The 14,162-nt window shown below is 36.2% G+C and overlaps 1 protein-coding gene across 2 annotated transcripts in view; it reads left to right on the top strand.

Moving 5' to 3' along the window:
* Positions 1–6,232, top strand: part of LOC139139906 (proteasome activator complex subunit 4-like) — a 40,770-nt gene extending 34,538 nt beyond the window's left edge. For both annotated transcript variants that reach the window (XR_011553902.1, XM_070708867.1), the window contains exon 17: positions 4,200–6,232. The gene's annotated coding sequence lies outside the window, so the exon portion shown is untranslated. The remainder of the gene's footprint in view (positions 1–4,199) is intronic.
* Positions 6,233–14,162: the final 7,930 nt, after the last annotated feature.

The raw sequence follows: 14,162 nt of genomic DNA, 5'->3' as shown, positions 1-14,162 counted from the left end.
TTAAGGGCAGTACCTTTGATACCTAGATAGTGAGGCATAAAAGTAGAACATTGTGGTGTCGATGGTGTCAAATGCTGCAGATAAATCAAGCATGACAAGGATAACATATTGCCCAGCATTGAGGGAGAGAGTAATGTCATTGTGGACCTTTAGAAGTGCAGTTTCAGTACTGTGGAATTTTCTGTAGGCAGATCGAAGCAGTTCAAGAAGCGAGTTACTGTTGAGATGGCATTGAGTCTCTTGGCAATGACTTTTCTGTAACTTTTGAGATGAATGGAAGGTTAGAAATGGGTCTGTAATTTTTCAGGATGTCTGGATCAAGTAATAAGCTCTTTTTCATATTTAATGCTTTTCTGCAATTAATCTGCATATCAATGATCAATGATCAATGCATTGAATTTGACCAGACCAAGGTAGATTGGTCATACTTAGTTTTGGTTGGGCTGAAAGTTTGACATTGGTCATGACATGCTGATTGATAGCTCTTTTTGCATATATAATGAACTTCTATAATTAGTCATATACCAAAGCTGAATGCAGTGAATTTAATCAAACCTCTAAGGTAAATTGTTCTCACCTTTATCTAATTTTTAATGAATTTCTCCAAAGATGCCAAAATGCCTTGTATCAATGCTAAATGTTCTGCATGATTATGATCATACTACTAGGCACTGATACATGTACATCGGTCACGTACATGGTCATACACGTACTGAAAGTTTAATAAATGTGACATGCTGATTAATTGCCAATTTAAATAATGACTTCCTGTAATTAAATTTAAAACCATCAGTTTAGCACAGTCTCCACTCAACTCTCACATTGATTTCTCATTTTCTTCAAAATTATTCCTCTTAAAAAACTCATCAGACAGCTTTCACATGTTTTCTGTACAGTTGGAGTCAGGTATGCCCAGTTTGTTAGCAAGATCAAATATCTACTTAAATGTGAACAGACAGTGTCCGTTTCAATTTCTGAATTTTTAAATGGAGATTTTGTACTACAGAGAGGTACCTCTCAACTTTTCCAAAAATGTCTATGAAATAAAGGTTTGTACATTTGCAATTTGTCTGGAAGTTGAGATGTATTTTCTGTGAAAGTCTTGCCAACCTGTTTTCAATGCTTATCATTGATTGTTAATTGTCATGAGTAATTTTAATGTGACAAAGAACATGTAGTCAGTAGAGAAGATTTGGAACAAAAAATACCAACATTTGTGAGTCTGTTCATCTGCAAGCATTACCTTTTTTATCGAGTTTAGACCATGGTTGACCAGCTGCAGGACTCATTCAGGGTGTGTTTGCATGTGATTTGTTCAAGTCTGTCACACGTAAAGGAAATATTTCCAGTTTGCCTTATTGTGATATGTAATGACATCTGTAGTGAGAAATAATTTGTAAAGAAAAACCTATAGACATAGAATTTGATTTGCTTTCAAAATCTGCCATTTTTCAGGCAATGTTTTTGACATTTTTGCACCATTTAATGAGGATAAAGATTTCATTCCCTGTCCAGTATACCAGTGCAATAAGGCTTGTCATTCGTATATTGACCCCTGTTAACCTTCATTAATATTATGTCTTCACTCACAGTCTACACTGATAGGGAAGGTCACTACCTTCAGTGATGCCATAGTTCTTGATCCCCCTGTGTAGATGTATTTTCAAAAAATATAGCAATACTGACTGGTAGGACTTGAAAGGTATTTCCAAAACTTGAATAGGCTGGTATTGGTGTGAGTACTACAAATTTTTAACTTCAGGGTTGCAGGGATTCCAGTGATCATGATAGTTTGGGTGAAAGAAAGGGATTTCTTCTCAGTGCAACTTCAGAAAAACCTGGAGTAAAAGAGTCATTGCAGTAATATGCTCTGGTTGAAATAATTTTCAAAAAGATGAGGGAGGGGGATGAAAGTCTTATTTTTCATTACAAGTTTTGTCACTTTTCAAAAGTATATCCATTGCATGATTACAACCTCCCACTGTTTTTAATTCTTGAACAAACTTTACGAGAGCTTTTCAGTTCAACACTGCAAGTAGCTGTCTAGAGATAGGACAGATGTTGATAGGTGGTCAGCCACTAGATCTCTTGGAAGCTTTTGGAAAATATTCCTATTTTACAGAAAAGGGATTAGTGAAATATGTTTGCATATATGCTAGTCTGGTTCCCTGACCCATTTCCCCGGTAGAGGGCGTGGGGAAATATAGGGTCAGGTACCGGGTAGCCATCTTGAACAGAATTTTGTTCAAGATGGCGGAGGTTAGTCACCTGACAGAACATGCTACAACAAATATGGCTGCTACCATGAAAACGCCGGTCAAAATTCGACTGGATCAGAATTATGTTTCGAACACTGGTATCCGAACCAAAAACATGGCACACGAGACAGGACACATAAACTGAAAGGATTAATCCAGAAGGCTGGCTGTGATATCGCAGCATTACTTATTGCGTGTATCGAACGCGCTAGGGTCATTGAGGTCATCGCCGACTGTGGCGTGACCCCAATGACCCGAGCACGTTCGATACACGCCACAAGTACTGCTGCGATATCACAGCTAATTGAAAGCAAACGTTGTTGGAACTGTGAACGACAATTGATTTCGATGGATAGGAATGGTGTCCGAATTTCGTGAAAAATGCCAGGCATCATGTCGACGTTCTAAAAGTATTAAGAGGTGTTCTAAATCACAGTGGCTAAATCATGGGGTAGAAAGTCTTTCTTTCTACCTCCACGGCTTTGTGGTACAAACAAGAAGTTGGTGTCAAGTGAGCCTGAAAGTGCGAAACCCAAGAAAGATGAGAAAAAGTTACAAGTGTTACTTTCATCCAATCACAGCTTGTTTTATTTTAACCCAATAGCGTCCATGTTTACATTAGCCGGTACCTGACCCTATATTTCCCCACGCCCTCTACCGGGGAAATGGGTCAGGGAACCAGACTACATATATGCCTGTTTACAGTAGAGCCAATAGCGATGACATTAAACCTTTGTTTTGTAGGTTCCTTTGCAAGAGAGAAAATGATTTTATGTAGGACAGTGAAACCATTTCATAAGCAATTTTCTCAAGAAATGGCTTCTCATTGTCTTTCATTAAAGTTTCAAAACAAATGGTTAAAATTTCTTCCAGTAGTACTGCTCTACCCATTAACAATCCTCTCCTTATGATACCACAGAGGGCTCTGTCCCTAAAAGTACCAAACCCTTTTGATAATACATAGAGTAGTTGGCCCATTCACAGAATATGGTCGCATTACATTGAGATTAGGTTTGACTACACTACACACTACGATATCCATTCTGTCCAGATATTCTGTTCAATGTACATCAAAGAATGCGACTGTATCAAGAATAAAATCAAGAATAAAAATTGGGGGTCATCATGCAAATTTTGTAACTAGAGAACCAATTAACCCAAAATTTACCAATACTTGAAATTCAAATGGCTGCCATCCCTGTGTTAACTCTTTGTAGACTAATAAAATTTTCAAATTTGGAAAAAACTAAGTCATTGAAGAGTTTTCGTATACTAAGAGCTTTAAAATGAACCCCCACATGTGGTATATTAGAAAAAAAATTGTAGAAGTGTGAGAGTCCTAATATCTGTCCGCAAGGCACATATTCTACCTTACGGCAGCATTCTTCAATCTCTGGTTCTCATATAAGTGCTTTTGGACATTGACTCTGCATGTGATGTGAATGCTTTGTTAGTTGTATTCAGTTCTTGGATTTGCTCAAAGAAAAAGCTGATAAACCACTTTCATTAAACCAGAGTGTTACAAACCATTTTAGACACTGAACTGAAAGCTTTGTATTCTTTGTTTCCCATATGGAAGTGTTGCATTAGTGTATCAGGGATATACAGTTTGGAATGATAGCAGAGTTGTAGCAATTTCCATGTTTGCATTTGTAGATTGAGTTGACTGACATTCTACATTAATCATGATGGTTATATAAAGTGCTAGGATTTAACAGGATAAGTGAGTGTTCCTCCATTGACATCAATGACATGTCACTTTGTGACAAACAAAAATTTGAATACATTGTGAAGATGAAATATACAGGTGATTATGTAAATTTCAGATCCAATGTTTATATAGTGTATACTTAATAGACTAGTGTGTTCTTTAATACAATATAGAATGAGTTCTCCTGCAAGTCCAAAGAATTTATTTATAAATCCTATTTTTCACAACAGGAGAAACATTTTCATTGAGGAAGATCTCCAATATCAGAACTGACACAGGACAGTAGAAATCTACAGACAAAAGTTGTATCCTGTCTGCACCAGTCACCTCATTTAGTTTTATGTACACTTTGAATGCAAAGTGTTTGAGAACAGCAGGCACAGTGATAGATGACTGAACGTCGAAAGTTTTATCTGCTCAATAATTTGACAGAGTATGAAGTGTTCATATAATATATAAAACTTGAAGGCATAGGCCATGTCATTAAAACAAATCCGACAAGCTTTGGAAGTTTCATCTTTCAAAAAAAACCAAATTGACACACTGAAGTTGTTACAGCACTGGAAGAGAGGTGGTCCTTTTTACTCTGGATTGTTTTATTAAATATCCAATTTCAGTCACTTCTAAATGACATTTCAAAGTGAGGCTACCCACAATTCCCCTTGATTTGTTCACTCAGACATTTTTTACTAAAGGCTTTTTCAATTTTATCAGTTTCTTAACAATTTTTAACTTACAATTTAAGTTCAGGATTATTTGTTAAAACTATGTTCCAAAATTATTGATTGTGTTTAAAATTCAAGAGTAAATTGAATGAGAAGTCGATGTTTGGAGGTGCTAAAAATTGCACACTTGTCAAGATAAAGTTATCAGCAACTAAGATGGTCTGATCATACCACCTGTCAGACATGCAAATTTCCTTTGTTACGAACATTAAAAAAAATCAATACCCTTTCTTTTGCCAACACAGATGCAACTTATTCCCTTAGTTTCCTTGAAAATATTGTGTATGGCTGTCAAAAATCTACGTCGACAAAATTACAAAATTGCTATCTCCTCCGCGGAAAAGGGGTTGATCTTCTCATTATTCACAGTGAGGAATCAGAAAATTATGATTATCAGAACTATGTTGCCAGAATTTTGAAATATGGACCGAGTTGTTCTGTGTACAGAAGAAGTTTGCTTCAGTTCAGTGAGTGATCTCCATGTGGACAGATCATGGAGAATTGTGGGTAGCCTCACTTACTGTGCGTTGGCATGGTTTCCCCTTAGGAACTGCAGAACAACTTTTTCATACTGAAGAATGCACATCGTTCAAATTCAAATGTATATGTCACTAGAAAGACTTAATTTTTTCTTCAATGCAACTTGCAAGCAAGGTATTTATATTCTACAAGCTTTCAACGGACAGCACTTCACTGCAGTGGTGTACATTCAGATTCCTATATTCTTTAGTTTTTTTGAAGCACTGTAGTTGAACTTTGCTTCTTGTGCTTTGACAGTTGCCATCTCTGTATCACACTTTAGGGGATTATTTTATTGTATTGGGCCGATGGTCTGAAATAAAACTTTCAGCCAGTACAGATGGTAAACTTACCATTTGCATGTCATGTGATACTTTTGCTGTGCAATCAAGAAAGTACAAGACTGATGATTTTCAAATGAGAATTTGTCACGACTTTCAATCTTTTCTTTGACAGATTACAAAGAGTAGAAAACTTCAAAATTGCATGTGTGCTTTAAAAATTACCAGGTACTCTCGCCATATTGACCACCTTGACCTTTCAACTTACATAACGTCTTAGTTACCACAGCAACCCGTGATTTCTTTTTAAAGTTTGGATTTTATAGGAAAGTGAATTATATTTGTTAGTCCAGTCAGCTGCTTTACCAATCACAGTGAATTGTTGTTGCACACATTCCTAGACTTTGGTAAGACTGATTTTAAACCAAGGTGTATGGATTGCTTTATTCTTTCAATTATTGCTATAAAAGTACTCTCTACAATATCCTGAGTAAAAACTGTTACTCAATTGATAAATAATTAGTGCTTTTCAAACATTACTGAAATGCTAATCTAAAATTTGTTTCGTGGATTTTAACGTTTGTAGTTTTCTCTCTCTGTAAAGAAGTGGTACGAGTTTAAATTATAGGAAAATCTTGTATATTACAATGATTGTACTACATCCTCGGATCTTGTACAGCGTTTTCTTTCCATTTCTTGTCACAGCTCTTCATCTGTTACATGTACAGATCTGTAAGATTTGAAAATGATCATTAAAAGATATTTTTCTTTAAAATTATTTTTAGTGCATGGTGAGTATACTGGTATTTCTAGTGGTGTGAGAGAAATCAAGCAGAAGTGATGACAAGAAAACATTTTACAAATGGTGTCAGTAATGTGCGAATCAGAGAGTACAATTCAGTATTTTGATTCTTGTTCCTTGAAAACTTCAAATTGATTTCTTTCCAAAATTTGTACTTTGCAGAAGCTGTCCAGAAACATGACAAAGTGAAACTATTCATGGATATATAGTAAAAATAAGACCTGCTCCTTTCTGACTGATCATATTGCAACACCATTTGTCACTTTGGACAAGATGACTGTCAGCAAATTAAATATTGGCAATTATACAACATGTCCTGTGAACACAACCATAAAACATTAACCCCTCTCAGTAAAACTGGCTTTGCGCATCTTCAGAGTGCTTAATTCAAAGTTAGTTGTAAAACAGTTCACAGAAATTAACTTAAAGATATCCCACTTAAAGCAGTCTGGGATTAGTGATGCTGTAAACTATTTAAAACTGAAAACCCTGCAAAATGTCCAACCAAGTGAATGCACATGAAATGTTGATGTGTAAAGGACTCTTCCCCAATATTTAAAATTATGAATAAATTTGTGTAGAAAAGTAAGATTTCAAATAGTATTTCAAACAATAGATTTAACTGCTTTGAGTGCAAACACACAAAACATTTACTACCATTCTTAAACAAGCAAATGTTTCTCTGGACACAAAGTGACTGAAGCTGTTTGAGTGAGAGAAAGTATCTCTACAATAAATACAAAAACTGCAAACAATTTTTGTTTATTTTTCATCCTTTGGTTCTCAGCTATTGTAATACTTCCAATCAGCGCCATTATGTTTTCAAGTCCCCCTTTCAGTCCCATAGTATTTTCATATCCCCAGACTTGCCCTCAGTTTTTTTGAAGGCCAACCTTCAATTTCAGAGGTGTTTATTAACACTTGGTGAAATTTATTTTTCACTGGTAGGTAAAAATAAATAATTGAACAGTCATTTCAAAAATGTGATCACTTTATAGCAAAGTATGTAAAAATTTATTGTCTACCCTTTTGAGCTTAATGATGGCGGCTAAACTATAACAATAACCACACAGCTGAAATCTCTTCATTTGTAAGTTTTATGATACCAGGGACAATTCAAATGTAAAAAGGCAATGGTGTCGGGAATAGAGGAGTCTCATTATGCTTTAAGGTAGTATGTGCCTCAAAAATGAAAAACTGAACTTTTGATCAGAGGAGTCATTATGCATTAAGGCTGTATGTGCTTCGGAAGTGAAAAACTTAACTTTTGTTCAAACTTTCTTAAATGAAACTGTCAACCATTGTCTTACCAAATCAACAATAAAATAGGGTTCACCATGCAAAGTTTGGAACTAGCAAAACAAATTACTTAACTTATTGAGATATTTGAAATTCAAAACGGCCGCCATTCCCGTGTTAACTCTATGGGGGGGAAATAAAATTTTGGATTTTTGATAAAGTAAGCCTAAAGTTTTTCTCACACCAAGAGGTTTAAAAAGAACCCCCACAAGTGGTAGTTTGGAAGAGCATTGTAGAAATTTGAGATATCTGTCCCTGAGGCACATTCCACCTTAAAAGTGACTAAAATTGGATATATGCTACGGTCATGCAATATAGTAAGGGAACAAGTACATGTACTATTAATGGCAGCTGGGCAGAGAAGAAAAGGCGGGGGGCGGCTACGAAAATATCAGGTGTTTTGGGGAGGGGGCTTGAAAACTCAAGAGTACCATAAGAGGTGTCCTCCAACTTTTCACTCAATGCAAGTCATACCAAAAAAACATTATGTACAGATCAGAACAGAAAACAAATCTTTCGTAAACAAGTTTTCAAAGATTATCCAATGAAACAGCAGTGTTTCAATGACTGGTGACCATTACAGCTTGTGCTTGTGATCACTGCAATGCTGACTGTCAGAGTGTGAAAATGAGAAATTCCAAAATCAAATTTATTGTACACAATTGTCCTATCAATCACTATATTACAGTGAAAAGGTACATTGGCAAGGTAGATTCAAAGATAGATAATTACACAGATATTGCAAGTTTATATATATTGGAAAATTTGTTCATATTTTTCACAATAGAAATGACACTTTCGGTGAAATTCAAAATCAAATTTCTTGCACACAACTGCTCTCTCAGTCACTATGTCCTAATGAAGTGTATTTATATTAACTGTCAAACATATTGAAATACTTGAGATATATCTAGTTTTGTTTGGGTACAACGTTGTACACAGTGTGTACCATTGATTATCTATCACACACAATGGAAGGACTCAGGTGAATTTCAGTGACTGTATTTCTTGCACATAAATGTGATTAAACTCCTTTTACTCTTGCACATATATATATATATATACACAGTGCCGTGAAGTTGAAGTGCTCGGCATTGCCAATGAAGTCCTGTGTTACGTCACAGGGTCATATGGCGCTATCAGTCACGGCAAGAATGTAAAAAATCATAAATATATGATTATAAATAATGTTGATAAAAATTATTTCTGTTATTATTGTATACCGGTACTTCCACAAGTACCTTACTGTGCTCCAATCTCAAATGATGATTAGTTTTCATGTCAAATTTGCGCAGTTGTACTACAGACCCTGTTAAATTAAATTAAGATTGCGAATATTCTTAACAAAAAATCAGTATTTCTGTCATTATTGTATAGTTACAAAAGTGTCCTACAGCACTCGAATCCTGAATGATGATCAGTATTTATGCCAAATCCAAGGAGTTGTAGCAAAAACCCTCAGAAATATAGTCAATATAGTTGCAGCAATAGCATCGCACTGTACCTTGATGAGCACGATTACTGTACTGCCTCCGCAGATTCTCTTGATTCGGCAGGTTCAGATGGAGGCGGTGTAGCCAAAGCCGGATACTCTGGCCATACTCCTACGGCTAAGGAACTGGTCAGTTTCTATGGCGGGGGTGGATTATTTTTTGCAGAAGTAAAAAAAGTGGCTTACCCCCCCTTCTATTCCAATTTCCAAAACAGGGTGCTAGCATTACTAATATATATATTATATATATATATATATAATAATATATATTACGGCTAAGGACTGGTCAGTTTCTATGGCGGGGTGGATTATTTTTGCAGAAGTAAAAAAAGTGGCTTACCCCCCTTCTATTGCCATTTTCAAACAGGGTGATAGCTTTAATATAATACTATAATAATATATATATATAATATATATATATATATATATGGGTTTGGGGTATTATTTTAAACATTCAGGCATTGTGTTTTATGGAATTGATGACATATCAGTTGTAAGAGGAATTTCAAAGTTTGAATCTTAAAGTTTGAATACAGTATTTTGATTGAAGTGTGAATGTATTTCACACTTTCTATGCACATGCAACCAGATGTCCAGAACTATATATTGTCATAAATGGGTGTCAATCATTAATATCAAAGAGAGAAAAGCAGTAAATCAAAAACTTTAAAGGGTGTTTAGACTTGTCAGCCGTCTAATTACATCTCCTGAGAAGCCATCGAGAGCTATTTTCATAAGTTTTACAAGACTTTTTCGTTTAACGTTGAAACCATAGAAGACCCAGGCTCTGTGTACAGTGTTTAGATGCCTTTTCAGGGACAAAGAAATATTCACATGGCTCAACCTTTGTGCTGTTGCATATTGCACTCTTTGTGTCACAAAATTGGCAAACAATTTAAAGTGCCACTTTTGCGATTGGCCTTGGCCTGTAAAAGAAGTTACCCTCCATTTGAGAAGACTTGCTGCCGCAAGTTTTACTTCTTTCAGGGGTAACCTTCCATGTTCTGTGGCATGGCACAGTTTATGCAGTCTCAATAAAGCATCCTTACTTGCACTGCTTATGGCTAAGGATCCAAACACTCTCCTTTTCCAACAAAATAGATTTCTTTCAAACATTTTATTCTAATTTGTCAAAACTGTGACAAATGTTTTCAAAGTACGTGAATTTCTGGTGGCCAAAACTTTACCATAAACTCAAAATGTTAGTAAACATAGATACGGGTACAAATGGAGAAATACCGGTGAATATTGTAAGCCAGGGCCATTGCCAGAACGGGCTGTGGTAGGTTAGCAGCCACTTATCTGCAACAAAATGTAAAGAAACATGTATTTCAGAAACTGGGTCATACTTACATGTCAACAAACAAACAAAACCATCATTATATACATTCTTGATCACGAATTTTGCTCAAAAAATAAAAGATTAAAACAACTGGGATGCTGAAAATACGTGATGATATGTGATACCCAACGCGTCTCAAGCTGTTTACGCGTGGCCGCCATATTGGATTTAACGGTATTCAACACCGAACAGACCTCATTTCAAAGGCGTGTAGTTCATATTTGTCCGTTTTGAACACCAAAACTTTGCAGAAAATCATAGTAATGAGATTCAAATCCGACCAAAACTGGTTGCAAATTGAGTGAAATGTCTTGCCAACGAAAGCGACGCAGTGCTGTATAGGCGAGGTCAACATGTCTACAAAAATCGAATCTGGTGATTTCTATCACAAATTTGCCCTGATTGTTGAAAAAAATTACATAGGTCACGACCAGAGGCAATATAAATGGTAACAAAATGGAAAATTTCCAGAAATACTCACCTTTTGCAGTGTTTTTCGCCGATTTTTCTAGCCGTGAAAAATGGTGTAACGGTCATCGATACTGAAGTGAGGGCGCCCTTCATTTGAAGGAAATCCCTTATTATGCATGCAAATGAAGGACCCAGCTTCGAGAGTGTAACAGATTAAGTGGGTGGTCGCTTTTAAAAAACAGCGCCCTCACATGGCCATATTGATACAAGGGCATATTACAGGAAACATGCATGTCTACATTTATATGTGGAGACACACACACATACATACATACATACATACATACATACATACATACATACATACATACATACATACATACATACATACATACATACATACATACACATATACATGCATGCATGCATATACACACACATACATACATACATACATACATACATACATACATACATACATACATACATACATACATACATACATACATACATAGGCAGGCTAGCACTAGCACTGCACTGCACAAAGTTTGAAAAAGCGCCCTCCTTCGGTGAGCCCAGTTACGATGCTGAAGTTATTTTCGTTTTCAGTTGTGTCATCGAAATGAGCCCCACAACTTGGTAATTGATAGTACCAACAACATGGCTGCCCGCAATTCTGTCGACGGTTTCTCCAGAAGGTGGAGTTTTATTGTATCCCTGAATACCTAGAATGTTTGTTTTAGGTCGTTTACTTGATGATATGGGTCGTTTTTGGTGGTTTATGCTGGTTTGGCTAATTTTGGCTAGTTTGGGTCGTCTCAACCTTTGTCAATAGCCGTTAAATCACAGCTTTTTCGAAACGTAGGCTTATGGTATAGTGGCCTTTTTTCAATGCGTTCGGAACGGAACACCGTCAATTTCATCGCTTTTTGTACCTAGTTTTAGTAATTCTCCTTTCTGTAGGCCTATGTGGTTTTTATAGCACCATTTCCATCATTTAAAGCACATGCAATTCCATGTAACAGAGTACATAACACAACACTTGCCGCCATCTTCCTTTGAAGAATTTAAGCAATCGTGATGAGAGCGATAACAGTTGGTTACGTGGATGTCAAAGTGGAGGATCTTTACAGAAAGTGGATAACCCATACATAGAATAAACATGCAATAATTGCTGACGTTAAATTTCTCAGTTTCTGATTATTGTATTGCTAAAAAGTGACCTTCTATTCCTATTGTCCAGCCATATGTCAATGACTTCGCAGACGATTGTTCACTTTTAAATCTGAGCCGAATTCATTGCTGGGAACACATTTTGATGGCCAGGGACACAATTGTTAGCAGATTATAGCATTTTTTTTATTAGCACTGTTTTCGACACGATCATTATTTAATTAATGGACCTAGACTTGTCAATAATCATCACGGAAGTCGCAACAGGTTGGAATTGTCGGGCTCAAACGTTTCTCTGAACGTTTTAACAAAAAATGCTCAATATCAACAGAGATTTCGTCAAAAAGGAGGTGAAAAAAGGAGTTGAAAATGACGGTGGTAACCCAAACAAACTACAATTTTGAATTTTGTGTCCTCTTACACTTCTGTAGGCAGCCCTACACACCGCTTTGATCAATGCTACAGGGTAAATCTTCGTAATAGGACTCTAATAGAAAAACTTACATATTTAAAGTTTCCGAGTGCGTTTTAAAACGCTGAACCATCAATCCCATCTCAGTTATATAGTAGGTAAACCACATGAACCAGTCGGGTGTCCGCAACCACTTACGCTCATAAATACGTTCCAAGGGATACACGAGATGAAAGAAAAAGAGACAGTAATTATTGATATATCAATGACACGAGTCATTTATCATTTAGCTGAACATCTGATCGATATAGGGAATAATATTTGACCTGTGAAAACAAATAGGTTTCAATATTTCAGTTCTTTTCATCTCCATTTACACATGAAATTACAAATTGCGAAGTCTTCCCTCAAATAACTGTTCGGAAATCTGGCTTATAACTGGACAAGGTTTTTCCTTCGTCGAGTATCTAGCGACAAATTTAAAAGTCCAATAAAATGTACACGATTTAGGTAAATATTTACATTGACATCATACATTTCGGTGGTTACGTGACCATGACACTGCCGATATTGGAAACGAGACTTTCAAAACGGTTGTGTTTTAACGTCACTGTGATACGCGAACGTGTACCCTTTTATTGAAACTCTTGGGAACAGGAAATTTAAATCATATTTTAATGGAATGTCAGAATAGAAAAATCATTTACACCGAAAGATATGATTGAAAATGGAGCACACGTGTACAATATCGGTTAAGTTTCCTCCCCGTTACCGATCGAAAGAGATAGGGCGTAGTGATTCTAAACATCTCAGTCACAATATATGAACGACCCCTTAAAATTGTTCACTTCAAAATTTCTGCTAAAGCCCCTTTCACTGTCTTGAGTCAGGCTGATTTTGACCGTTACGGGGAAAATGGGCGAGATGTACATTTTGGTCATTTATATCCGATTCAAAGCTAGCAAAGAGGCGAACACCCTATAAAGTTAGCTTTATTGTCATATTTGTTGTCTTAAGGACCATGTTCGAACCATGTCTGGTCTCACTTGGCTCTAAAATAAGCAAAATTGTGTCAAAATTTTCAAATTTTTCCTTACAAATTTAGGGCGCTGGGGGCGTCTTCCATGCGGTCCTGAGGTGAGGGGCTTCTTATATTCACAAATGTGATGTTAGCTGTACGGAACTCACAAGTTACACAAGAAAAATCTCGCCATAATTTCTGGCATGAGTAATGCTATACAAGCAGAATTATTACACCTAAAACGCCATCAATGAGTGAGAATTAATGCCCCGTTAAAAGACTAATATTGAAATTTGAGAAAGGAAAAATCATGATAGCGTTGCAGCATCAATAGTTGTCGTTGTCATCGGGTCGGTACATTTTCTAATGTTTTTTCTCGCTGAAAAATTGAATATGTGCAAGTCTACCGTGTATTTTTGAATAATTTGATGCCGGATGTGATCAAACTGACACCAACTGTAGGTTCTCGACTAAATTATTTATTGAATGCGTGAAAATATCAAAAAGGAGAGATTCGGTCTAAAGGTACTTTCCAACAGCGTTCCTTCTTCTGAGAAATAAGTGACGTACTCTCGAGTCATTTGATTGTCAGTGACAGTCCGCAGAAGTTTTACTGAACGGTAATACTTATGAGAATAATGGAAAGAATGTAATTTCTGATTTTGAGTTTTCTTTCTTGATTTGCAGTCCTCGAAAAAATCTAAATACGGAGCGCA

The sequence above is a fragment of the Ptychodera flava genome, chromosome 9, assembly GCF_041260155.1.
Source record: "Ptychodera flava strain L36383 chromosome 9, AS_Pfla_20210202, whole genome shotgun sequence".
Classification (NCBI taxonomy): Eukaryota; Metazoa; Hemichordata; class Enteropneusta; family Ptychoderidae; genus Ptychodera; species Ptychodera flava.
This window is presented reverse-complemented; position numbering and strand designations above follow the sequence as displayed.